The sequence below is a fragment of the Bubalus bubalis genome, chromosome 18 (genome assembly GCF_019923935.1).
Source record: "Bubalus bubalis isolate 160015118507 breed Murrah chromosome 18, NDDB_SH_1, whole genome shotgun sequence".
Lineage (NCBI taxonomy): Eukaryota > Metazoa > Chordata > Mammalia > Artiodactyla > Bovidae > Bubalus > Bubalus bubalis.
The window spans coordinates 20,695,696-20,722,666 of record NC_059174.1 but is presented as its reverse complement, the minus strand read 5'-3'; positions in this window follow the sequence as shown (position 1 = coordinate 20,722,666).

Genomic DNA, 26,971 nt, shown 5'->3' with positions numbered 1-26,971 from the left:
CGAGAGAATCTATAGACTCATTCCAAAGGGTTTGGATGCAGTGAAGGGTAAAACCTTGCTTCCGTTTCTCTCCAGTTGATTTCCTTAAGATTAGCTTTAGGCAAAGCTGTACTGGGGACTTGAACAATGTCATCATTCTATTCTGATGACTTCAGCCTCCAGCTCCACATGTTGGTGCAATGGCTGCAGCAGTTGCAGCCCTCGTGTTCAAGTCTAGTGGGAAAGAACAGCCCATCAGATCACTTACTGCTTTCAGTCTCATTGGCTAACCGGGTCATGTGTGCCCATCACTAAATCAGTCTTTGTGACCAGAGGATGCAGTATACTGATCAGCCCAGGTTTGACTACGTGCTCCACCCATGCACTGCAGACGAAACCCCAGGAGAAATATGAAGGCTTTAAGTAGGGGAGTGACTGAATCTCAAGTAAAAATTGTTGGCTCTTGCCAAGAGGAGTAATGGATGCTGCTGGTGACAGGGATAGTGCAGAACGACAGCAGACACCCATAATGTACTCATAATAGAATGCAGCGCATTTGCAGAGTCTCAGCTTGTTGGTTATGTAGACTAACACAGAAGGTTAGGAGAAGTGCCATGCATCCAAGATTTGAGCTCAGATCTTCAGATCCCAAATTCCACACTTCAGTTTGAATTATTTTTTTCCTCCTCATGACTGAGCATAACTCTACATGATATGAGGAATATATGGTCCTGCCTGGAGGGACTTTTACTTTGTAATAGAAATATCACCCTGATGGCAGCTTCAGCTTTTCACGATCATCTTCTCTGTGTTGTGGGATCAATACACTTTCAAATACTTTCCCATTCACCAAGGCATTATCTCCCCAAACTTCTTTGTCCCTGCTTATATTTGTCAACTTTACAATCCTTTTATTACCAGCAAAAGCTTTGGGAAGCAACAAATAAAAGCAGGGATTATAAAAGGATTCTTATTAAAGCACGCTTTCTTTGAGCACAGAGTACAATGCCCTCCGTTCTCCCCTTGTGAAAAGATGTGTTTTCTTGTTTAATTAGAACAGACCTCCATTCCATTAGAAGAGGACAAGTAGGGCAGCCGGATTGAGACTCCAGGCCCCAACGAAAAAAAAATTATTTATTTAAGCTACAGCCAACTTTAAGAGCATATTGCAACTTTGTGAAATGTTCGATCATATTCTGAGGTGGATGAATACATGTAAAGCACTGCGTCCCCACTGTATGGTAACTGGTCATAGTCTCCATTTTTGTTGTTTATTTTGTTGTTGTTGTTACTTTGCAATTAAAGTCTGTGTTGGAGAAACGCAAAGCCAAGTGCATCAATTAGGGTCCTAGCAGGAAACAGATGGCACACTCAATTTGGATAATTCAAGGGAAGCTTAGTAAAGGATTGTTTGCAAAGATGTGAGCAGGGTTAAAGGAAACCATGAGGCACAGTGTCGTACCATAGAGTTAGCAGACATGGGGACTGTCTCAAGTAGAGCAGGGGTTGGCTCTATGCGAGACATGATCCATGGTCCAGATCTGACTTGCTACCTGTTTATGAAAATAAAGTTTTATTTAACCATAGTTGAGCCCATTTGTTTTGGGCTTCCCTGGTGGCTCAGCAGTAAAGAATCCACCTGCAATGCAGGAGACACAAGAGATGTGAGTTTGATCCCTGGGTTGGGAAGATTGCAAGTTCAATGGGTCTGGAAGATCCCCTGGAGAAGGAAATGGCAACCCACTCCAGTATTCTTGCCTGAAAAATTCCATGGACAGAGGAGCCTGGTGGGCTAAGATCGCAAAGACTCTCACCTGGTGGGTGAGATCGCAAAGACTCAGATTCAGCTGAGCTCACGCAGGAGCCCATTTGTTTACTATTGTCTGTGGCTGCTGTCACATTTCAAAGGTGTAATTCAATAGTTGCATCAGAGACTGGATGGTCTGCAGTACCTAAAGTATTTACTCTCTGACACTTGACAGAAAAAAATGCACATCAGTGCCAGGACAAGGCAAGGGTCTTAAGAGTTGGGACTTCCTTAAATTTTGCACCCTAGCCACCACACTTGGCTAGCCTAGTCTCAGCTTGATTTGCTAATTTCAGCTTCCTGACAGGAGCTGTGACTTTCTGGGCAGAGATTCAATCAGTGCATGGCAACCCTGCAGATGGACATGGGGCACACCCACCACCATCTCCTCCTGCCTTCCAAGCCCTCATATGGCCCTATCCACTTGGAAGGTGCAGGGTCTGGGGGCTGGTATATAGGGTTCATAAAGATCAGCCTCCTGGGGGAACAGAGTTGGGTGAAGATGCGGGGACAGTCTACAGGGCAAACCAGAGGACATAATAGTTGTTATGAGAGATTTGCTCCTCTCTCCAGGAAAGGCACGGTGGTATCCAGCAGTACCTGCCAGCACTTCTCACACTTCTCCATGTATCTGAATCACCAGGGGATCTTGTAAGATGTAGATTCTGATGCTTTAGGTCTAAGGTGGGGCTCCAGATTCTGTACTTCTGACAAGCTCTGAGATGATGCCAAACATACCGGTCCCTGGACCACATAGTGAAGTCCCACGGTACAGAAATGAGGATTTAGGGGTGGTTATTCTAACTTGGGATCCTGGATCATTGTGGGTGAACTTCAAGGCTTGGGCAAAATATTTTCTTATTTCAAAACTCATGTCGCGGGGACTTCTCTGATGGTTCAGTGGATAAGAATCCTCTTGCTAACAGAGGGGCCACGGGTTTGATCCCTGGTCTGGGAAGATTCCACATGCTGCAGAATAACTAAACCGGTGCACCACAGCTACTAAAGCCCATGCGCCCTAGAGCCTGGGCTCTGCAACAAGAGAAACCACTGCAATGAGAAGAAGCCCGCGCAATGCAACAAAGACTATCCCCTGCTTGCCACAACTAGAGAAAGCCTGCTTGCAGCAATGAAGACCCAGAGCAGCCAATAAATAATTTTATTTTATTTTTTTAAAGCATGAAAGGGTACAAAACTCCAGGGCTTGTTGACAAAGCAGGCAATAATAATCATACCACCTCAAGGTGACTTTCATGAGATCATACACGTGAAAACCATTGTCTTCTGGAAAGCGAAAGTGTGAGTTCTGATTCTTCTCAGGCTGAAAGGACTGGGCTGTCTCTCAACCTGAGGGATCCTGTCCTCTCTCTGGCTCTGCAATACCTTACACAGCAGATATGTAAGAAGCCTCTTCCCCTGATGCTGCGGTAAGCACATCTCAGCTTCTAGAGACATTTACCTTGGGCAACTGACAAGTGTCAGGAAAATGCGGATGGGGAGGGTTCGATCTAAGCTACATACATGTTCCTGTGGGTGGGGAGCTTGACGGGAGGGTTGTGGGGTGGCCCCCAAGCTAAGGAAAGTTGGTCTGAATTGTCCACGCAAAGGCATCTTTGGCAAATAGAACCTGTTAACCAGGCCACAAGCAGTGAGACCCTACTTTTTCTTATGGGATGCGGTGATAAAGAAATTACATAGTTATTTGAGAGGAACATAAATAAAGATTAATAGGTTAATGAGTTATTTTCCTTTCATTACTACACTATTGTACTTTATTATAATTGCTTTGCACTCATTTAATTAAATTTGAACTGGGGCCAACACAAGATAATTTGTTTTCCCTGTACTGAACAATGAGTATGCAGATTGGATGTACTGAAGCAGTAATCAGCCCTCTGTTTGCAACACTTTTCTACTCTGAGTAGACATTATAATTGATAATTTGATTGTTGCAGCACTCTGTGCAATATATTTTAAAGCAACATTAACATAATGGAAATTATGTTGTGAGCTTAATCTCAGCTTTTCACTGAGAGGCTATCTGGCTCCTCGGTGTAAACCAGTGAGGATCTGACAGCCGCAGAGCTAGCCCTGTCTCTCTCTGCCTCTCTATCTCTTTGTCTATCTCTCCGTCTCTCTCTCTCAAGCTTTTCTCTCTCTCTACCTCTCTCCCTCCTTCCTGTCTTCATTCCCTTCCTTCCTGTTCTTTCCTCATCCCTCTCCAACCTTTTCTGTAATTTATCCTTCTTCCTTCTCTTCCCTTTTTCCCCATCTTCCTTCTCTGTCCCTCCCTCCCTCTTCCCTCCTTTCCTCTTTCTCTTTCCTTTCTTCCCTTCTTCCACAACCACATTCGCTTTCTTGTCTTGCCTGTTTCTCCAGAATCACTGAAGAAGGCAAAGGGAGAAGTGGGGAGTGTGGATAGCAGCCCACCCAGGCTGCATCTCTTTATTTTGAGACCCATTCACATCCCTGGGACATTCGGGAAAAGCAAGGGAAGGCCTTTCCCGCAAACAACCAAATAAGATATTATTCAAGGTGGTCAGAGGGACAGCCAGCTCCACACTTTGTGTTCTTGCTGATCTGATGATCATAATGGATTGATTTGCAAAGCGGTCATGAGCTCTTTAAGGGCAGAATCTGCCAAGGTTGGCAGATGAGGAAAAAGCCACCGGCATCACCTTTGTCTAAAATCCTTTCTTTTCTTGGAACTGCAAACACTTTCTTGAAAAGATGCAGCCCTTATTCTTATGAATACACTCTCAGAACCAATTCTTTTTGGTCCAAGCGTTTCCTTGTCCCATAGTGGAAACTCACGAGGTTCTGCTTAATGATTCCAGGCCCAAGATCTTGGGCACAAGTAGGGGAACCTCATGCCCATGTGACTTATGTTGAACTTTCACACCTGTAAATATTTGCTTTGGGAGGAAAACCACCTGTGAGTGGTTGAAAATGACTGTTTTGGAAGAGCCTGCAGAGGGGGTTCTGAGTGTTCTTTGTCCTCCTCTACACTGTCTGGGCCCTGATTTTTTTTGCAAAAATCTAATTTCTTTGAAGAAAAGCCTGTCCTTTCATCTCTGCTCTTTCTGAGGCCTGGGCACCCACACTCTAATCTCCTGTTAGATTTTCAAATGATCTGTCAGTGTGATGGAGCATGTTCCTACAAACTCCATATGCCTTTGGATCAGGCAGGAGGAGAAGCGGGTGATAGAGTATGAGATGGTTGGATGGCATCATCAACTCAGTGGACATGAGTTTGAGCAAGCTCCAGGAGATGGTAAGGGCAGGGAAGCCTGGCGTGTTGCAGTCCATGGGGTTGCAAAGAGTCAGACACGACTAAACAACTTGAATCAGGCAACTTTGAACAGAAGGTAGATATGTCTCATAAATGTATTAATTTTCTCCAGTGAACACTTGAGTGTCAGCGCTGGTTCTGAGTATCTTGTTTTGTTTTTCTCTTCTGTGTTTTTATTTTTCACAGAAGATTGAGCTAGAATTTGACTTGCGTACACACCAGTTACTCAGTGGAGAAGTAGCTCTACTGAGTTTTACTTTTTCCCTCACTGTCTCCTTTAAAAAAAAATCTTTTGGCCATGCCGCATGGCATGTGGGATCTTAGTTCCCTGACCAGGGATGGAACCCATGCCCTCTGCATCGACAGCATGAACCACTGGGCCACCAGGGAAGTCCTCATGTCTCCCTTTTTGTTTAGGGAATGCATCTTTCAGTAGCGTTGTCATGAAATAGACTCTTCTCAGCTGGGTTTCCTGTTCTTTTTTTTCCCTAATAGAAAGAGGGCCCAGAGACATAACTATTTTTATATTTTACCTTGTTTTTTGTTTGTTTGTTTGTTTGTTTTTTAAAGTAAAAGAACGAAGAGAGAACTCCAATTTGTCTGGCTGGAGTGTGCTTTCTCTTGTCCACAGAGGCTGTGTTTGAGTTGAGAAGCCTGCAGCTGGGATGTGATCCCAGCCTAGTGACACGATCCCAGCTTCTTGCATCAGCCCAGCCATGGCTCCTCGCCTCTGGGGACATCTCTAAGGGAGTCTGCTCCCAAACAGGGACCTGAGGGTAGATTTGTGGAGCTCAGGTACCAGGCCTTCAGACCTACAGCAGTTTCAGACCAAGGGAAAACCACAGCAAAGATCATCTCTCCAGGTCCCGACTGTGGATTCCTGCCACCTGCAGCGTATACAAACATCACAGCACTTTGGGATATTCAGTGAGACTCCTCAGTTTGTATCTTCTGTAACATGGTTACTAAGACAAAAATTCAAGTGCACATAACTTATTTGGAGATGATCCCAGTAAATACCAGGAGAGGAAGGAGGGAATGGCGCAAGGTAGGAAGATAGCCAATAAATGACAAGTCACAGAGCTGTCTCTCTGAGGCATGAGAAAGCTGGGCAGGGGGTTATCTATACCAGCTGTCCCTAAACTTTTTGGCACCAGGGATTGGTTTCATAGAAGACAATTTTTCCATGGATCCCAGGGGATGAGTGTGGGTGAAGCAGAGGGTTGGTTTCAGCATGATTCTCATAAAAGAGTGCAATATAGATCCCTTACATGCGCAGTTTACAGTAGGGCTTGTGCTCCTATGAGAATCTAATGCTGATCTGACAGGAGGGTGAGCTCAGGCAATAATGCAAGCAGTGGGGAGCGGCTGTAAAGACAGATGAAGCTTTGCACGTACACCCATTGCTCACCTCCTGCTGTGTGGCCTGGTTCCCAACAGGCTGTGGGCTGGTACCAGTTTGTGGTCTGGGGATTGGGGACTCCTAATTTATACAGCAGTTGCCATTAATCATTTCTTGAGGATGGCTCCCTGCAGTGCAGGGTGAATTTGGCGGCATTAATTCTCAGGGATTTTGGCTCTGCTGAACAGGTGAACAGAGCAGGCTCTGTATGCCAGAGAAGGATCTCAGGTGAGATGCAAAGGCTGGCGATTTGCAGGTGGGCCCCTGCAAAGCGTGTGATGTAATATAACGCACGCATGCTCAGTCATGACCCACTCTTTGCAACCCAATGGACTGTAGCCCCCGTGGCTCCTCTGTCCATGGGATTCTCCAGGCAAGAGTACTGGAGTGGTTGCCATTTCGTACTCCAGGGGATCTTCCCGACCCAGGGATTGAACCTGGGTCTCCTGTGTCTCCTGCATTGGCAGGGAGATTCTTTGCCACTGTGTCACCTGGGAAGTGATGCACGTGACGCTTGTATGTTTAGTCATTCAGTCGTGTCCGACTCTTTGGGACCCTTTGGACTGTAGCCCTCCAGGCTCCTCTGTCCATGGGATTTCACAAGGAATTCCTGAGAGGACATGAATGGGTAGCAGGAGACATGATAAGCTCTGTAATAACATGGGTGAGCTCATGCACTGTTCTGTGTTCTATAGTGCTCACCTGGGTAATCATATTTCTCATCCATTTGGCACTCACGGTAGGTGTACTGCTAAGCACTTCCCAGGATGGTGTTATCAAGCCTCAAAAGAGCCCCCTGAGGTAGGTGATTATTACCTCCATTTCAGGTGAGGCTATGGAAGTGCAGTGAGTTCAAGTTACTCACTAAAGTGTTGTCAGGTTTCCCTGGTGGCTCAACTGTAAAGAACCCATCTGCCAATGCAGAAGCCGCAGGAGATGTGGGTTTGATCCCTGGGTCAGGAAGATCCCCTGGAGAAGGGAATGTCAACCCACTCCAGTATTCTTGCCTGGAGAATCCCACGGACAGAGGATCCTGGCGGGCTACAGTCTGTGAGGTACAGTCAGAAACAACTGAAGCCACTTGGCACACACAGATGCACACAGTGCTGTCAGGGTGGTCAAACACTTGGGGGTACTCCACTGGACTGCTTCTCCAGCTTTCTGGCTGGATTCTGAGTCTAGAAGCTCCAGAGATCACCACTTCTCCAGCTATGAAAGTGAAAATGTTAGTCACTCAGTCGTGTCCAGCTCTTTGCAACCCCATGGGATTTCCTAGGCAAGAATACTGGAGTGGGTTGCTATTTTCTTCTTCAAGGGATCTTTCCAACCCAGGGATCGAACCCGGGTCTCCTGCATTGCTGGCAGATTCTTTACTATCTGAGCCACCAGGGAAGGTCCTTTCCAGCTCTAGCTGTCACTTGATAACATCTCACGTGTCTCATCCTAAGGGACCTGCTTTGCATTCGTTGTTTTAATTTTCTCATTCCCATTTTGGAGTTAAGGAAGGCAATGTTCAGAGAGATTAATTCACGCACCTGGTGAATGAAACAGTCAAGCTTCAGACAGACCTGCACACCAGACACCAAAGCTCATGATTTCAAGACACTGACTTTCCTACCTGGCCCACCCCCTACTTGGCCCACCCCCTACCCCACTCCCACCCCTACCTCCTACTCCCCACCGCAGGCAGCGGGCCAGGGATGAAGGAGAGGAAGAAAGCAAGTTACATCCCCTGATTTGACCCAGAGAAAGCAGGTGGGTCAAAGGTCAGGCCAGAAAAGAGGGTCATTAAGAACATCAAAGACCCCCCCCCCCTCCCCCGCTCTGCTTCCTATCAGGAACGTGGCACAATCAGCGCCGGTGGTTGCTGTTTCTTTTGAATAACCTGTGATAATGCCCAGAGTGTTTTACAATCTACTTCCCCTTCACCTGGCGCAGTGGCAGGCTTCCCAGAATGGAGCCAACCCCGCAAGTCTGTCAGGAGCCACGCCTACAACACTTCGGAGAACTCTTGGTCAGTCTTTAAGACCGAGCACACCACACAGCGCCACGCCCCACAAGGTGGACTTGAGTGCTTTCTGCTCCGTGCATGGGGACAACGCCCAAACCTGCCCAGGGTGCACGGCCATTCGAGGGGGGCTAGAGCATGCGGGAAGAAGGGGTACCCCCTCGGCTCCTCTGCCGGGCGTGCTGGACCCTCACTAGGGGGCGCCAAGCAGGGGCTTCCTCTCTCTCTCCTTCACTGGCTCCTTCTACCATCTTCTCTTTCGTGTGCCTCTCGCTTCTGCAGGATCCTTTCCAGAAAAGGAAATCCGTGGGGTCAAGCAAGCCCTGCCCAGGAAATCAGGAGACCCAGTTGTAACTAGCAAAAAACGAAGGATGCTGATCGGAGGTACGAGGTCCCAGCTCATTCCTTCCATTGCCCACCAGCCAAACATCCCTCCTCTGCTCTAGATTGCAGCTCACAATCTGCAGCACCAGCCAGGTGAACTACTTTATGGTTTTTCAGCACTGTTAAAAAGACAAGAAAATTTTTCTTATGCCACTTACAATTATTTTTGAGCCTTTTTAAAAAAAAGAGTCAGTTACCTATGCTTCCCCTGGAGAAGGGAATGGCTCCCCACTCCAGTGTTCTATGGACTGTGTAGTCCATGGGGTCGCAAAGACTCAGACACGACTGAGCGCCTTTCACTCACTATGTCTAGTTTTATTTTTTAAATGTTTTCATTTTTATACAATTTATTTTTAAATGGTAGATTTCATACTTAAGAAAATTCAAGATCATTGTCATTCCTTGGAAAGTCAGATCTGGCCACCCTGGACCTCTGCTCATCTGTGCCAACTGTCTGTTGGCACTGAGTTCTGCTGTCTCTTCTAGGAGGGGCATGTACACCCCACCAGAGCCCACCAGAGCCCACTCACTCTGTTTTATGCCACCCTCCTCCTCCTGGGCTTCTCTGATGGCTCAGTGGTAAAGAACCCACCTTCCAATGCACCAGATGCATGCAGGAGACCTGGGTTCGAACCCTGGGTTGGGAAGTTCCCCTGGAGGAGGAAATGGCAACCCACTGCAGTATTCTTGCCTAGAGAATCTTGTGGACAGAGGAGCCTAGTGGGCTATAGTCCACAGGGTTGCAGAGAGTCAGACATGACCGAGCAACTAAATGGCAACAACCACCTTCTGGGTGGTTATAAACCCTTCTGGGTTTATATGAGTCTATGGAAAGATAGAACCCCAAAGGGACCTCAGACACAATGAAAAATGCACACAGTTAAGGAGTTTACATGTCTGTGCTTTTACTGTGTGAGGAAAGATCGAAAACAAAAGGCCATCAATAACCTGAGATGGATCTTGGATAAGGCAGAAATGAGGTGCCCTGGATGCACCATTTTCAAGGTATCCTGACACGCAGGGGATCATAGGTTCTCCAGAGAGGCACAGCCACCAGGTTCTGCTCTGCTCATTGAGAAATAAGGAAGCCGAAGCCCAGAGAGGGGAAGTGACTTGCACAAAGTCACAGAGCTGCTGATTGTCAACACCCAAGTTCTAACTCAGGTTTGCTCACTCCTGGCCCAGTGCTCCTTCCCCGCCAGGAAGTCTCTCCACCTTGATTTGAATACTATCTAATGTTTCCCCATCACCTGATCCATTAGGCTCCTGTGATGCTGTGTCTGGTGTGCAGGGCAGCTCTCACTAAACATATTTCAGTAGGTAAGGAAACTGAGGCAGTGAGCTCAACTGGCATAAAAGCAGAGTAGGTAGTTTTCTGGTGGCATAATTTGAAGGATAATTGGAAGGGTATATGTGTGTGCATCTGTCAGTACTTCTCTCTCTCTGGATGTGTGTGTGTGTTTGTGTGTGCTCAGTCAGTCATGTCCAACTCTTTGTGATCCCATAGACTATAGCCCACCAGGCTCCTCTGTCCAGAGAATTTTTCAGGCAAGAATATTGGAGTGGGTTGCCATTTCCTCCTCCATGGGATCTTACCAACACAGGGATCAAACCTGTGTCTCCTGCATTGGCAGGCAGATTTTTTACCACTGAGTCACCTAGGAAGCCCCCTCTCTCTGGATGGGGGAAGCCCTAATACATTCCTCCAGTCCTTTTCTAAGAAAGGACCAAAGGGACAGGGAAAGAAGAGATCAAAACCACCAAACACAAATCTTGCTCTCTTTAAGTTCAGTTCAGTTCAGTTCAGTCGCTCAGTCCGACTCTTTGCCACCCCATGAATCACAGCACGCCAGGCCTCCCTGTCCATCACCATCTCCCAGAGTTTACCCAAACTCATGTCCATCGAGTTGGTGATGCCATCCAGTCATCTCATCCTCTGTCATGCCCTTCTCCTCCTGCCCTCAATCTTTCCCAGCATCAGGGTCTTTTCAAATGAGTCAGCTCTTCGCATCAGTTAGCCAAAGTATTGGAGTTTCAGCTTCAGCATCAGTCCTTGCAATGAACACCCAGGACTGATCTCCTTTAGGATGGACTGGTTGGATCTTCTTGCAGTCCAAGGGACTCTCAAGAGTCTTCTCCAACACCACAGTTCAAAAGCGTCAATTCTTCAGCGCTCAGCTTTCTTCACAGTCCCACTCTCACATCCATACATGACCACAGGAAAAACCCTAGCCTTGACTAGACGGACCTTTCTTGGCAAAGTAATGTCTCTGCTTTTGAATATGCTATCTAGGTTGGTCATAACTTTTCTTCCAAGGAGTAAGCGTCTTTTAATTTCATGGCTGCAGTCACCATCTGTAGTGATTTTGGAGCCCCCCAAAATAAAGTCTGACACTGTTTCCACTGTTTCCCCATCTATTTCCCATGAAATGTTGGGACAAGATGCCATGATCTTCGTTTTCTGAATGTTGAGCTTTAAGCCAACTTTTTCACTCTCCTCTTTCACTTTCATCAAGAGGCTTTGTAGTTCCTCTTCACTTTCTGCCATAAGGGTGGTGTCATCTGCATATCTGAGGTTATTGATATTTCTCCTGGCAATCTTGATTCCAGCTTGTGCTTCATCCAGCCCAACGTTTCTCATGATGCACTCTGCATATAAGTTAAATAAACAGGGTGACAATATACAGCCTTGATGAACTCCTTTTCCTATTTGGAACCAGTCTGTTGTTCCATGTCCAGTTCTAACTGTTGCTTCCTGACCTGCATATAGGTTTCTCAAGAGACAGGTCAGGTGGTCGGGTATTCCCATCTCTTTCAGAATTTTCCACAGTTTATTGTGATCCACACAGTCAAAGGCTTTGGCATAGTCAATAAAGCAGAAATAGATGTTTTTCTGGAACTCTCTTGCTTTTTCCATGATCCAGCAGATGTTGGCAATTTGATCTCTGGTTCCTCTGCCTTTTCTAAAACCAGCTTGAACATCATGAAGTTCACGGTTCACGTATTGCTGAAGACTGGTTTGGAGAATTTTGAGCATTACTTTACTAGCGTGTGAGATGGGTGCAATTGTGCGGTAGTTTGAGCATTCTTTAGCATTGACTTTCTTTGGGATCGGAATGAAAACTGTCCTTTTCCAGTCCTGTGGCCACTGCTGAGTTTTCCAAATTTGCTGGCATATTGAGTGCAGCACTTTCATAGCATCATCTTTTAGGATTTGAAATAGTTCAACTGGAATTCCATCACCTCCACTAGCTTTGTTCATAATGATGCTTCCTAAGGCCCACTTGACTTCACATTCCAGGATATCTGGCTCTAGGTGAGTGATCACACCATCGTGATTATCTGGGTCGTGAAGATGTTTTTTGTATAGCTCTTCTGTGTATTCTTGCCACCTCTTCTTAATATCTTTGAAAATCTGGAAACATCAGTTTTGGATTTTTCCTTCTTTTCCCCTCTCTCTTTCTTCCTTTCTTTTTACTATGCAAACAAAAGAATGGCCTAACAGTACTTCAGATTTTCAAATTGCTCCATGGACTCCTCAGTGATCCTTGTCAAAATCCATAAAAGGCAGAGTGGATGATGAGATCTACTTTCTGAGCAGGATAGTGAGTCAGCAATGGGATGAACAACCCCAGATTCACTCAGTGGCTTAGAGACGAGGCTGAGTTTGAACCCGGGATCACTTGGGACTTCCAAGTGAGCGAAGCTGAGTCTCACAGAGGAATTGAAGTTTAGTCGCTAAGTTGGGTCCAACTCTTGGCGACTCCATGGACTGTAGCTCGCCAGGCTTCTCTGTCCATGGGATTCTCCAGGCAAGAATACTGGAGCGGGTTGCCATTTCCTTCACTCAGAAGAATTATCGCTTTGGATTTGGGAGCATCTGCAATGTGCCGGGTATGTGCTGGGTACTTTATAGACAAAATCTCATAAATCCACAAGATGCTTCAAGGCAAGCATATGGCCGGCTCCATTTCACCACTAAGGAAGCCGAGGAGGGCCCCAGCATGCTCAGAATAGTGCCCAAGATCATCCTGCCGGCCTGGAACTGATTCCAAAGCCCACATTCCCTCTACCACACTGATTCTGCAATAGGAATAATAAAAAAAAAAACTGTCCACAATGCTTTCTTCTCCACCAATAATCTTGTGTTGTGGTCTTCCTTAATCCCCACCTTTCCAGTGACCTCTTCCTGGGTGTTTTGGGGGTGTCCTCCAGTTCCTCTGGGATTGTCTGAAAGTGAAATAATGTTTGGGTCATGTTGCCACTAAAGAAAAATAAATCCTACATGATAGCTCATGGTGCACTGATTCTCCAATTAGCTTAGGGCTGTCACTTTTAATGTTTCTTTGGAAGGGAGTAGGGCTGGTTTAAGCTGAGTAATGAACATTTATTCAGGAAGCAGAAAGGCCATGCCACACCCTTGATGTGGTGTACTAGAAAAGAGAGACTAAACATTAACCAAAAGGCAAACACGGAAACATTGGTGCACAGAACGAAAAGCAAGGGATGCTCGATAGCAGTAGCTAAGCTCGTGGCCTCAGAAATCAGCCAAGGCCTGCGTTCAGATCCCCCCTTTGATGCTCACTAGCTGTGTGTGCGCGTATTAGTCACTCAGTCATGTCCGATTCCTTGTGACCCCATGGACTGTAGCCACCAGGCTCCTCTGTCTACGGGATTCTCCAGGCAAGAATACTGGAGTAGGTTGCCATTCTCTTCTCCAGGGGTCTTGGGCAAATGACTGAACCCTTTTTAGCCTTCATTTTCTCTGTGAATCTGGGGGTACTAATAACATATTCCTCTGAGAGTTGTGATATAGATTAAATGATATGATGTATAGAACATATTTGGAGACTGCCTGGCATTCTTATGGACTCCATCCACGAGAGCTCTTGTTAGATACAGTCAGACTGCAATTAACCTATTTTCAGGCTGTCTCCTCTTAAGTTTTTGTGCTATGCTCATATTTCAAGAAAAAGGTCACATTGGGTTTTTTTTTTAAATTATATTATTCTTTTAAATTTTCAAAAGTGTGTTCTGTGGCCATGACAGATTCAGGCTAAACTGCCTACAATGGGAATCTGTCCTTACAATTAGAATGGCTCTTTTACGATGATAGGTGAGGCTACACAGGCAGCAAAGAGAGTGGTGCATCCACTCTACTTATGGAGGAAAGACGGTAGACAGGAAAGCAACAGGTTATTTGAAATCTATGCAGAGTACCCCTTGGGGAGAACGCCAAGTGTTGATTAACCCAAGTCCCGGTCCTGAGTAGGGGCACCCTGGTCCACTGATGTCATGCAGAAATGAACACTGGCAGAGGGTGGAAAACAGCAGCTGTGAGACTTAGGGGAAAGGAAGCTCCAGGTTTGCAAGAGGCAGGATGAAAGCTGACACCAGTCCTTCCTGAAAAAAGAAAAGAAGCGTATTCGATAGAACAGTGCGCGGTATCTGTGATGAATGCGGTGATTCTGGCCCTGTGCAAAAGTCTTCTGTGCCATTTTGGATACCTTCTGATGAAAAGGATATGGTGGCATTAGTGAGGCCCAGTGCAACACAGCTGAAGTGATCTGGGGCACACAGAGCCGTGGGTATTTTCAAAGGGAAGTGAAACCAGACTAGTGTCCTCCAGGAAAAGGGTGAGCGAGAGGAGGGCATCACGGAGGGACACGACATTCTGAAGTGAAAATAGCAAATAAAAGCTACAAAAGCTATTGGAGTTCATAGGTCTTTCTCTTTGCCTCCCCATCCACTCCCCCTCTAATTCAAACGAGGCAGGCAGTTTAAAAGAATTGTATGTTAACAAGGCATTTAATATACAGGCATTTAAAAATGCTAAATATTTACCTGAGAACCAAGCAGAGAAAAAAAGAGAATGATGCATTGCAGAATTAAGGCAAGGAACTTCCCAGGCGCACTAGTGGTAAAGAACCCGCCTGCCAAAGCAGGAGACACAAGAGACCTGGATTGGATCCCTGCGTCAGGAAGATCCCCTGGAGGAGGGCGTGGCAACCCACTGAAGTATTCTCCCCTGGAGAATCCCATGGACAGAGGAGCCTGGTGGGCTATGGTCCACAGTGTCACAGAGTCAGACACAACCGGAGAGACAGTGCAGCATAGCACATCAAATAATTGGAGAAAAAGGGAAAAGGAAATCAAGAAATACTAAGCAGTTGATACGTTCTAGAACTGCCTTTGAAGTCCAATATCTGGGTTCAACCCTCATCCATAAACTGTGTCACTTTGGGTAAGTTCCTTAACTTCTCTGAGCTGCAGGAGCAATACAAGCCCCTACCTCATTGTGCTTCAGTGACGATTAAAAATGATAGTGTATGTAAAATACCTAGAAGAGGGCCAGCCATGGAATGGACACTCATAGCGATAGTTACTATTATTGCAGATTTTATCAGTGCTGCTCCACTGAGCATCCCTGGGAGAGTGTTCATATTTTACATGCAAGGACATTGAGGCTCAGAGAGGTTAAATATTTTGCCCAAGGTCACGTAGGCAGTAAATGTTGCAGCTTGTATTTGATCCCAGGTTTGCCTGACACATTCACTCCCCATCCTGCCTCATGGCAGGGAGGTGATAAGAGGATACACAAAATCCTACAGCCTTGTTCTGCTTAATCCATGCTTCCTTCATAGATAGACCTTTGTCTAGGAACCGAAATCATTAGCACATATATATGCTTTCTACACCTATGAGGGCTGTGCAGCCCTCAGTGAAAACCTGACTTATATTTGGAGATCCTAGGGAAATGAACATTCTCAGAAGTCAAAATAAGTGGGACACACGACTGCCTGCCTTACAATCAGGTAAAAATAGCATTCAAGACAATGGCTTGGGGAGAGAGGGTTCAGTTTTGTAGCAAGTGAGTATGGAGCATGTCTGATGATTCCTAAAGCTTCTGCTTTCATGGACATGGTCCTGCCCTCAGCAAGCTTACTGTCCCACAGGGGCATCTGTGATAGAAGCGGTTCTTACTTGTCATTATCCTGTTGTAACTTTCAGATCAGAGGTTGGATTTTTCTCAGGACTGTCTAACCACAATGATGGATTGTGCTTGACCTAAAGCAATCTGTACAACATATTCTCTTTTTCCAGTAATAGGTCCAGTATAGGTATGTGGCCCAGTTCTAAGCAATGAGAGGTAAGGAAATGTCTGCAGGAAACTTCTGGGCTCTCTTTCTCTGGTAAAAGAGATGTGAGAAGAACACTTTTCTCATGCTTGCTTTGTTCCTGCTTGGTATGCTGGTGTGAGGGTGTGATGCCTGGAGCCACAGCAGCTATCTTGCAACCGTGAGGGAAGACATTACTGATTCATTGAATGATAAATCAGAGAGACATAAAGAGTTTAAGTTTTTGGTGATATTATTAAAGTATTGGGCTAATACTGAAACCACTTACTTCCACTACCCTTGCTGTGTCAGTTAACTGTTTTTATGAATGTTTTACTGAACCACTGTTACTTGGAGTTTCTCTTAACAGGTCAATAATATGAGATGACTTTGGGATGGGAACTGGATATAAATGTTTCATATACTCTCAAACCACCTTAATATGGTTAGAATTGAGAACCACTTTTCTATCCCATGAAAATCTTAAGTTTCACAAAAAAGATTAGGGTATTCAGAATAGTAAGAAACTTCTTTATGGATGGAGTATCAGTGGGAAAATATCTTGGAGAACATAGCATATTATTTTCCCTGGGTGAGATGATAGGATCTGTGCCTGTGAGGATAAGAGAGAATGGTATTTGAGTGAGCAAAATCCTGAGAAGCAGAGGCTATGTACAAGGAAGGGCAAGTAGCTCAAGTTGGTTGGAGCACAGTGTGTGAAAAGTAGGTGATGAAGCTGGCAAGATGGCTTGGGGCCAGGCTGGGTGCTGGATGGTTGTTCAATGCCATGCTAAGAACCTGGTGCCTGACACTGAGCTAGTGTACAGACAGTGGCAAGAGAAGTTTAAGACCCAGTCTGTGCCACTGAAATGCTTCCAAAGCAATTGGGAAGGTAAGGGATCCTCATATGAAACTCTCAGGGACACAAAAAAGCCATATATAAACTTCCCAGCAGATGGCTTGGGGAGAAATAGCCTCAGGACAGCAGAGTCTGGAAAGAAGCGTGTGGGGTAGAATAGGATCAAGAATAGTAGGATGTTAGAGGTGGAAAGATACCAGTTGCCTCAGTGTCTGAATTCCTAAATGATGCAGGAGTTCCATTTATGACGCTCTCAGAAAATGAATCACTGGACTCTAACCTCATCTGGGAGAAGGGTTTTGCTAGTTTACACCTATCATTGGACAGTTTCAACGATCATTCCATTTTTATTACATTATAGCAGAATCAGTGTTCTTTAGCCCACTGAACTTAGTTTTGCCCTATTAGTCTGGGGGTGGGTTGTGTTGAATGATTGGTTTTACTACTCTGTAATACTAATACATCCAGTTTCCTTCCCATGGCCTCATAGTAATTTCTTGACCCTTGACTTTGAGATGGTTTGATTTGGGCAATTGGAGAATTGGTGGATGTGATACCAGAAGAGGCTCTGATTTTTGTGTGCCTTTTTGTGCTTCTTCCATCACTATGAAAAAATTATTCCCCAGGGCACCTACTGACTCTCAAAGAAAAAGGAACATAGAGAACAAAACTGAACCCAAACCAGGACCTGCAGCCAAGCCCAGGCAAGCCTACATCAGATCAGACAAACTCCAGTTCTCCTGCAGATACCTACGAGGTGAATAAATGTAGTAATAAGCCACAGCATTAATGTGGCAGTAGCAGACTAAAACAGACAGCAACAAAGATTAGGTTTACTCCCTTTTACACCTGAACGCTCTTCAAATAAATCGAGGTCATTACTATTCCCCGAAAATATTATCATTTTGTTCTCATTTGTCCCCAGCGCTGATAACCATTTCTTGTGTGACATGCATTGCAAATCCCTGCTGTATATAATTGCTCACTCTTTCACCCAGAACTGAGCAAACAATACTCCAGATGTAATATGCCCCTCACAGATTCTATTAGGATCATCATTGCCCTTCAACTAAAAATAATACTTTATTACTGCTTAAAATTGCATTAAATGAAAAAGCAGTTCTGTTGTTGGATTGTATTGAGCTTTGGGTTAATTAAAACCCTCCGATCTTTTCTTACTCAATTGCTGTCAATCTAGCTCTCTGACCCTGTATTTACATCGTTGACATCTTAGATGTTAAAAACAAGATTCTATTTCACTTAAATTGTATATGGTTGGTTTTGACCTAACAACCTGAACTGCCAATACAATTTAAATCCTTATTCTGTCATCAAACACACCACTACTCCTCCTTTATATATGCCATCCATAAATTGGGTGAGTATGCCTGCTATGTCTTTATCTGAATCACCAAAGAAGGAATATTGAACATAACAGGTGTAAAGACAATAACATTATGGCATATCTCTAGAGAGAATGTCTTCCAGATTGAAGATATTCTTCCAGAGCATATCCTCCAGGTTAAATATAAGTGTGGTTGGCTGACTGATTTCAAGAAATCAGTCCTAAATATTTATTGGAAGGACTGATGCTGAAGGATTGATATTTTGGCTACCTGAGGCAAAGAACTGACTCATTGGAAAAGATAGATGGTGGGAAAGTTGAAGGCAGGAGGAGAAGGGGATGTCAGAAGATGAGATGGTTGGATGGCGTCACCAACTCGATGGACATGAATTTGAGCAAGCTCTGGGAGTTGGTGATGGACAGGGAAGCCTGGCAGGTTGCAGTCCATGGGGTCGCAAAGAGTTGGACATGACTGAGCAACTAAACTGAATGGATGGTTGGGTGAAATCAGAACAAATTCCCTTTTAACCTCACAGTCATCCTACCTGTGTTTTGGCATATCCATGAATATTGAGAGTGACATGATCAGAAGCCTTGCTTAGAACAATGTTTAGCAGTGGAGTAATTTTATCAAAAATGGAAATTGGTGGGTACAGTATCATCTGCTCTTGGAGAACTGATGTTGAGTCTTAGTAATAATTCTTTCCTACGTGTGACATTGTTTAAGAATCTCTCCCATATAACTGTCAGGAAACCATGTTGAAATAATGTCTCTAGTCTTGAGGATCTACCTTTACAACTTTTAAGGAAATTTCTCATTGATATAGTAGCCTAATTTGGTACAGTGCGCTCTAAGATGACGTGTCTTAGGACATACCCCCCTGCACTTGGTCCAGTTTCCCACATGGCCTTCTGGCCCAGAGGCATTTGTGCACCATCCCAAATCCATCCTGGCTGCAGCATGGGCATGCATTTCTCCCACAGTCATGAAGCTGGATTACCACAGCATCTGCCCATGTTATAGATGGAATGGCTCGCTGAGGACCCACACTTCTCATGTCCTGCCCCAGGGGTTGCCCATGCCCCGGGATGCAAGCTGCTATAGGGCATCTACTAGGCACCTTCACACCTCTGATCCCGAAGTGCAGAGAAACTGAAGTCCCTTGGACATCCTTCTTCCTTCCTCCTCGCAGATGGATGAGACTGAGATGAGGCAGTTTCCTATGGTCTTCAAGAAGACATCTGTTTTTATTTTTAAATAAAAATAAAATGAACAACACAAAAATATTTTCTCACTATAATTTATTTATTAATAATATTCTAGGTCCTTAGTTGCTGACAGTGATGCTTCTGAACATTATTCATTAATATCCTAAGTCATTTTATGTTTTTAGTACAACTTTCAATTTTAACAAGAGTGGCTATGAAGTTGTGGTTTCAAATACTATCTACAAATCCCCCCCAAACTTCTGGATATATATGTATATATATGCATGCTAGGTCACTTCAGTCATGTCTGACTCTGTGCGATCCCATAGACTGTAGCCTGCCAGGTTCTTCTGTCTATGGGATTCTCCAGGCAAGAATACTGGAGTGGGTTGCCATGCCTTCCTCCAGGGGATCTTCCTGACCCAGGGATCGAACCCACATCTCAGGTCTTCCGCATTGGCAGGCAGGTTCCTTACCACTAGCGCCACTTTGGAGACTCATATATATGTGTGTGTGTGTATATACATGCACACACACACATATAAAATTTTAAAAAAAGACATCCAGTAAAACTAAGCAATCAGCGTCTTATCAAGCAACACACTTCCCTGTGTGGCTCTCTCTCCTCCCTGCTTCTTAGGTACAAAAGTTCTTACCACAAGCTTTGCCTCCAGGTTAGCCAAATGCCCATAGTGTCCTGCCCTCTAAACCCTTGGCACTCATGTCCTCTGCTCATGGATGACTTCCTGTCACCAGCACTCTCTCGGGCATCTCAGCCTGTGGTGGGAAGAATTGATGCCACCAGGAGCAGAGGATCAATAACTCATATTCCTTCCTCTTTGGGTGGGACAACTCAGCAAGTTCTACTCTGTCTCTCAGAGTTCCCCAGGGGGACTGAACCCCAGCTACCCATAATGCCAACCATTGACACGTTCCTTATTGACTTTCTTTCCTTTCTTGTTTCATTTCCCTACTCCTGTTTTGGTGCTTCTCAGGATCACCTCCTGAATAAATGACTTCTAAAATCCTTGACTCTGCATCTGCTTCTTGGAAAACTGACCCTAAGGCACTAGAGAACTTGAGACTTTTCCCATGATAAGAGCCCCCTCCTCATGAATGGCTCTCAATCTGATGGAAAGAGTGACAAGGGAATCTGTTGACCACATGAGTTTTTAATTATTTCCTCTATTTCTGTATACCATTTCTGGGTAACATTTAGTCAAAGATCTGAATCATCAAGGTTAGTGTAATAGCCTGTTACCATAGTATTGTAGCTTGTCATCTGCAACATTATGTTAGGAGAGTTTGCTTTTTTTGCTTTGTTTTTGTCAAAATGTTATTTCTGTCATTTGAATGGGTAATAAATGGGAACATGGTAAAAAAAAAATATGTGCAAAATGATAGATAATGAAAGTAAGCCCCCTCCCTAACCTAAGTCTATCATTCTGTTACAAATATCTTTCCAGAAATACTGTATGCCTGAACAGTCACACATACACTCTACACACACAACACACACGTCTTTGCACAGGCACACGTGCCTATGTCCCTAGAGAACTGGTAGAATCCTGCCCTATATGCTTCAGACTCTTCTGAATATTGCTGTCTCATGTGAGAGTAGATAATTTTTTTTAAAACTTTTTATTTTATACTGGAGTGCAATTGATTAGCAATATTGTGTTAGTTTCAGTTGTACAACAAAGTGATTCAGTTGTCCATATACATGTATCTATTCTTTTTTCAAATTCTTCCCCAATTAGGTTGTTACATAATACGGAGCAGAGTTCCCTGTGCTATACAGTAGGTCTTTGCTGGTAATTCATTTTAAACAGCAGGGTGTACATGTCAATCCCAAACTCAAGTGAGAGTAAATCTTGGTGATTGTTTCACACCAACAAACCTATACCTGCCTTCTCCTTTTAATAAATGTGAAGTTCTCCATGATATGGATCAGTTTTGCGCTGATGGCTGTTCAGGTAATCATGGGTCTTTAACATAATCTAAACTATAACAATAAAACCTTAAAACAACAGCTGTTTTCTTTGCGATCTGAACTGGGCTTGGTTGGGGAATTCTGCTGATGCAGTCTATGGTCATGCACAGAAATGTGTTCAGTTGGCAAGTAGACTTGGGGTTGCCACACCGGGATGGCTGGGTCTCTTGCTGTCACTCCAGTAAGTCTCAAGGCCTCTGTCTTTCCCCATGAGCCCTCCATGGCCTCTCTATGTAGGCTCCCCAGCAGGGTAACTGGACCTGCTATGTAGTGGCTCAGGGTTCTGGCCCGGTTTGATTCCTGGGTTGGGAGAATCCCCTGGAGAAGGGATAGCTACCAACTACAGTATCCTTGGGCTTTTCTGGTAGCTCAGATGGTAAAGAATCTGCCAAGAATGCAGAAGACCTGGGTTTGATCCCTGGGTTGGGAAGATCCCCTGGAGGAGGGCATGGCAACCCACTCTAGTATTCTTGCCTGGAGAATCCCCATGGACAGAGGAACTGGTGGCTACAGTCCATAGGGTGCACAGAGTCAAACAGGACTGAAGCAACTAAGCAACAGGGTTCTGGAATCTTCCAGGCCTTCTTAGAGTTAGGCCAGAAACTGGCTTATCTTTCTCTGTCTTCTATAGGGCTTCCCAGGTGGCTCAGTGGTAAAGAATCCACCTGCCAATGCAGGAGCCATAGGAGACACAGCTTTGATCCCTGGGCTGGGAAGGTTCCCTGGAGGAGGCAATGGCAACCCACTCCAGTATTCTTGCCTGGAGAATCCCATGGACAGAGGAACCTGGCAGGCTACAGTTCATGCGGTTGCAAAGAGTCAAACATAACTGAGTATTCAGGCACACTATCTTCTGTTGGTTGGATCAGGTCATGGGCTCCACAGTGATTCAAGGAGAAGAAACATCTTGGGGGTGTGGATACAGGGAGCTGGGGTTCATTGGAGGTCACTAGTCTGCTAGACCATTATGGGAGACTTCAGGGGAAACTAACTAGTTAGAGGATCAGGGCTCCCAGCAGATGTATAGCTTCTTTTATCGGATTTGTGATATTTTATTTGAAAAGATAATTATGCTTTTTAATAATGGCTGAAAATCACTAATTTACATCATGGAGTTATAAGAGGATTTAGGGAGATCATCCAACCCTTCCCCTTCATTTGACTGATGAGAGAGCTGAAAATCTCAAAGGTTAATTAACGGTCAAAAGCACGACAGCATGCCCGTGACTCATGGTCCTGGGGTCAGCACCGCAGGTCTTTATCCCCCATTCTTGAGCCCTAGTTCCCACTGATCTTCCATCTATGAGCTTCAGCCTATTCAGTTGCTGGTTTAACAAACATTTGTTGAGCACCTGTTATGGGCACGAGCCTCTAGAGCACTGCTCAGAAGGTCAGTATTTCAGTAATTCTAGCCTCACATGCAGGAGTGGTGTGCTTGGGCCATCTCATGCTCATGTTCAAATTCACAGTGAGTGACATCCTGTCAGTTGCTTGAAATCGGCCATGGTGGAAAAATTCACAGCACAAACCCCAGCAAACACTACAGATCGTTGCTCTTTTCTTTTTCCCAAAGGGTTGGTTGTTAGTCATTTACCAGCACACTCTGGACTGAATCTTAAATCACATTCTCCTTTGGGCTGAGAGGGAGGGATTCCTTTACCACAGGCCCTGGTGACCTACATGCCTCTCCATTTTCATTCGTTTATTCACTCACTCAGTAAATGTTTATTGATCAACTGCCACGTGATAGGACCTGTCTGCAGAAGACAGCCTCTATTCTTTTCCCAACAATTGTTTTCAAGCAAGAATGTGGGCCTAGTTTTGCTAGATCTGATTTTTTTTTTTAAGAGAGACTGCTCATTCAGATTTTTGTGTAGAATGACCTGATTTTTCAATGGGAGCCACAAAAGGTTTAAAGGTTTATACTACTGCCTGAGCCAAAGTAAACACGTCCTTAAGTTGTGTTTGTCACGGAGGCCACAGGTTTGTAACTGCCGCTTTGACCCTAACAGAAGTGTATGCCATCAAAGCCCTGGTCTCTCCAATGTTCTATTCCCACCAGTCGTGCTGCAGTTAAATCCCTGGAAAATCAGGGGCACACACGGAGTGCTCCATCTTCTACACTATGTCTCTCATAATAAGTTTGAGATGCATGTTCAAAATAATTCTTTGCTTAAAGACCCTTGTGGCCTCCCCTGCCACGCCCACTTCTCCAGTCCGACATTCCACTCTTCACTAAGCCGCCTTCTTTTGGTTTCTGGAACAGCTCATGCTTTCTGCCAAAGGGCCCTTGCACTTGCTCTTCCTTCTTCCTGCAACACTGAACTTTCACCTCATTGACTCGACACAAAGATAATTTGCTCAGGGAATCCCCATCCTCCTAGACCAGATCAAGTTCCTCTAATGTAGCCTCTGTTAGGACCATATTTCCCTCCTTTGTAGCATTTTGGTGGTCGCAAAAATGCACTTCTTATATATCTCTTACTGTTGTCATGGTTCAGGTGCCCAGGCTTATCTGACTCTTTGTGATCCCATGGACTGCAGCATGCCAGGACTCCCTGCCCCTCACCATCTCCCGAAGTTTGCCCAAGTTCATGTCCACTTCATTGGTGACGTCATCCAGTCATCTCATCCTCTAATGCCCTCCTCTCCTTCTGCTCTCAATCTTTCCCAGCATAAGGGACTTTTCCAGTGAGTCCGCTGTTCACATTCTCTCTTACTGAAAGTGAAAGTGCAAGTTGCTCAGTTGTGACTCTTTGCGACCCCATGGACTATATAGTCCATGGAATTCTCCAGGCCAGAATACTGGAGTGGGCAGCCTTTCCCTTCTCCAGGGGATAGTAATTGAGTGACATCTCAAACTTCTGACTCTGAATCTCCCAGCAGCAGCTCTCTGCTGAGGCTGCCCTTCCCACAGGTCACTCCCAGCCTATGACTAAGCAGAACAAGAATACAAAGGCAGGTCCATTCTTGAGAACTTGAGACTCTGAGTGGGCCTTGGCCTTGCCTAAACTTTGGGAGATAGTGAAGGACAGGGAAGCCTGACGTGCTGCAGTCCATGGGGTTGCAAAGAGTTGGACACGACTGAGTGACTGAACAACAAAGTCTTCCTTAGAACAACTCTGCAGCCTGGGATTATCCCTCTCTTTCTTTCCCAGAGCTGCTTTACTATCTAATGGCCCTCCCAGGCTCTCTGTCCCCCTCTCTAGCCTTACACACAAATAAATCTTTTTCATGTTCAGTCCTGTCTTAGCATCTGCTTCTTGGAGGCCATGAAATAACACAAGCATCTATTACAGTGGTAGATTTATATTTATATGTGTAATTATTTGACAAATGTTTACCTCTCAGACTAGACTACAAGGGTCAAATCAGTGCAGGGATATCTTTGGCTTATGTTGGGGCTTACCCAATGGCTCAGCTATAAAGAATCCGCCTGCAATGCAGGAGACGTGGGTTTGATCCCTGGGTCAGGAAAGTCCCCTGGAGGAGGAAATGGCTACCCACTCCAGTATTCTTGCCTGGAGCATCCCAGGGACAGAGGAGCCTGGCAGGCTACAATCCATGTGGTCGCAAAGAGTAGGACATGACTGCGCACATTATCTATCTTGGCTTATGCCTGGCACACAGTGGGTGTTCAGTAAACACCTGCCGATTGAAGGAAACAATGGAAAATAAACAGCATTATGAAAATGGAAGTTATAGTGCAATGTAACGTGGTCTTGTCCTAACTGTAACCTGTGCTAATTTCAACATGGGAAACTGAAATTGGGGCACATCCCCTGGAGAAAAGGTATATAAATGTAAGAGAAATTCAGCCAGTGCAGGCAGCCCATGTGGTGACTTAGGGACTTAAAGCTGGATTGCATTCCAGTGCACTTGGAGGCACACTCGTTTCTCCTTTCCCTAAGTCATGATAGTTTGGTAAAGGAGTCTCACTAATCTAACAGGAAGCGTCTGTTCAGATATCCGAGATAACCTCAGAAGGAGTTGGCAACGCAACAGACTTGACAAAAGAGTTTTAGACTGGACTAATTTGAAACCTACAAAGACTCAACTCAGTATCTTGGACAAGTCATTTCTCCTTTTTGGATTTTTTTTTTTAAGGTTTGTATAATTATTTTTGGCTGTGCTGGCTGTTTGTAGCTACACTCAGGCTTTCTCTAGTTGCAGTGAGCAGGGGCTATCCTCTAGTTGTGGTGGGTGGCTTCTCACTGCCGTGGCTTCTCTCGTTGTGGAGCACAGGCTCTATGGCGTATGGACTTCAGTACTTGCAACACACAGACTTTTTGCCCTGAGACGTGTGGGATCTTCCCAGACCAGGGATCGAACCTGGGTCCCTGGCATTGGCAGGCGAATTCTTAACCACCAAGGGAAGCCCTCTTCTTCAGATTTTGATGTTCTCATCTGTACTACAAGAGAAATGGCCTGAGGACTCTGAGGCACTTCTAGATTGAACAAGTCTGGATTCTAAGTGGAGTGGACAGAGATCGGGGAGCTGTGTCCTCTTGCTTGTTCCTGACTATATGCCAGGCATCCAGCATGGAACCTGGTACTTAGGAGGCTTTCAATCAATCTTGCTTGAATGAATTCACAAAAACATGAATGGAGGCTACCTCCTCGTTTGCCTGGGTACACAGTGTTCCAGGGCCCCAATCTGTGCTAGCAAGAAAGGGAGGAAGCTGCTGTTTACCTTCATGGGAGCGGCTGGGTGATGTCCCTGTGCAAACAGCCATTTACCCAGGTGTCAAGAGGAGCCACTGAGAGAGAACACACATTTATTCCTTTCCTCATGGTAATGACCCAGAAATCCCGGCTTGCCTTTCCACATTTTCCCAGGCACTACTGCAGTGGGAGCCTGGTGTTTCTCTGATTCAGCCTGAACAAGACTCCCACCTTCACTCCACCACCCTTCCCCTAGTCACTCCTCTAGTGACCCTCCCTGGCAAATATCAGCATCTGAAGTTATCTTATTATTGAACATTTTTGCCTGCTTGCTGTGTCCTTCCCCTGCAATGGAAACACCTTAAGATTCGCCTGTTTTGTTCATCGCCCTCTTCCCACACCTGGAGGGGTGTCCTATACTGGGTGGGACTGCCTGGTCAATAGATCCTGGCCAACTGATGAATGAGCAAGGTTAACTCCAAGCCTGGTCTAGTGTGGTCACTGGCCTAAAGTGGGGCCTGACATTTCCACCACTAAACTCACCTCTCTGGGCTAAGTCAGCATGCTTTGCTCAATTATGACATAGCACTGTTGAAGTTTGGGTCATATCTCTTACTCTAATTTACTTAATATATTTCTCTAATTCATCTCTCCTCTTTTCATAAATTTATTTCAAACACACTCAGTATGCCATGACTGTAAACAGAAACCATTAATCACTTTCCATACGTAGAAAGGGACTATAAAAATAAATACAATGATCCTTCTATGGTGGCTAGAACTCTATATATTTTTTTCTTTTAATGCTAGGCATTTTGTTGTAGGCATTTACAGATGTTATTTTGATATAAATAATAAATAATAGGGTCCATAGGTCTTACCAGACTTCCATAGGAGCCATGGCATTGTT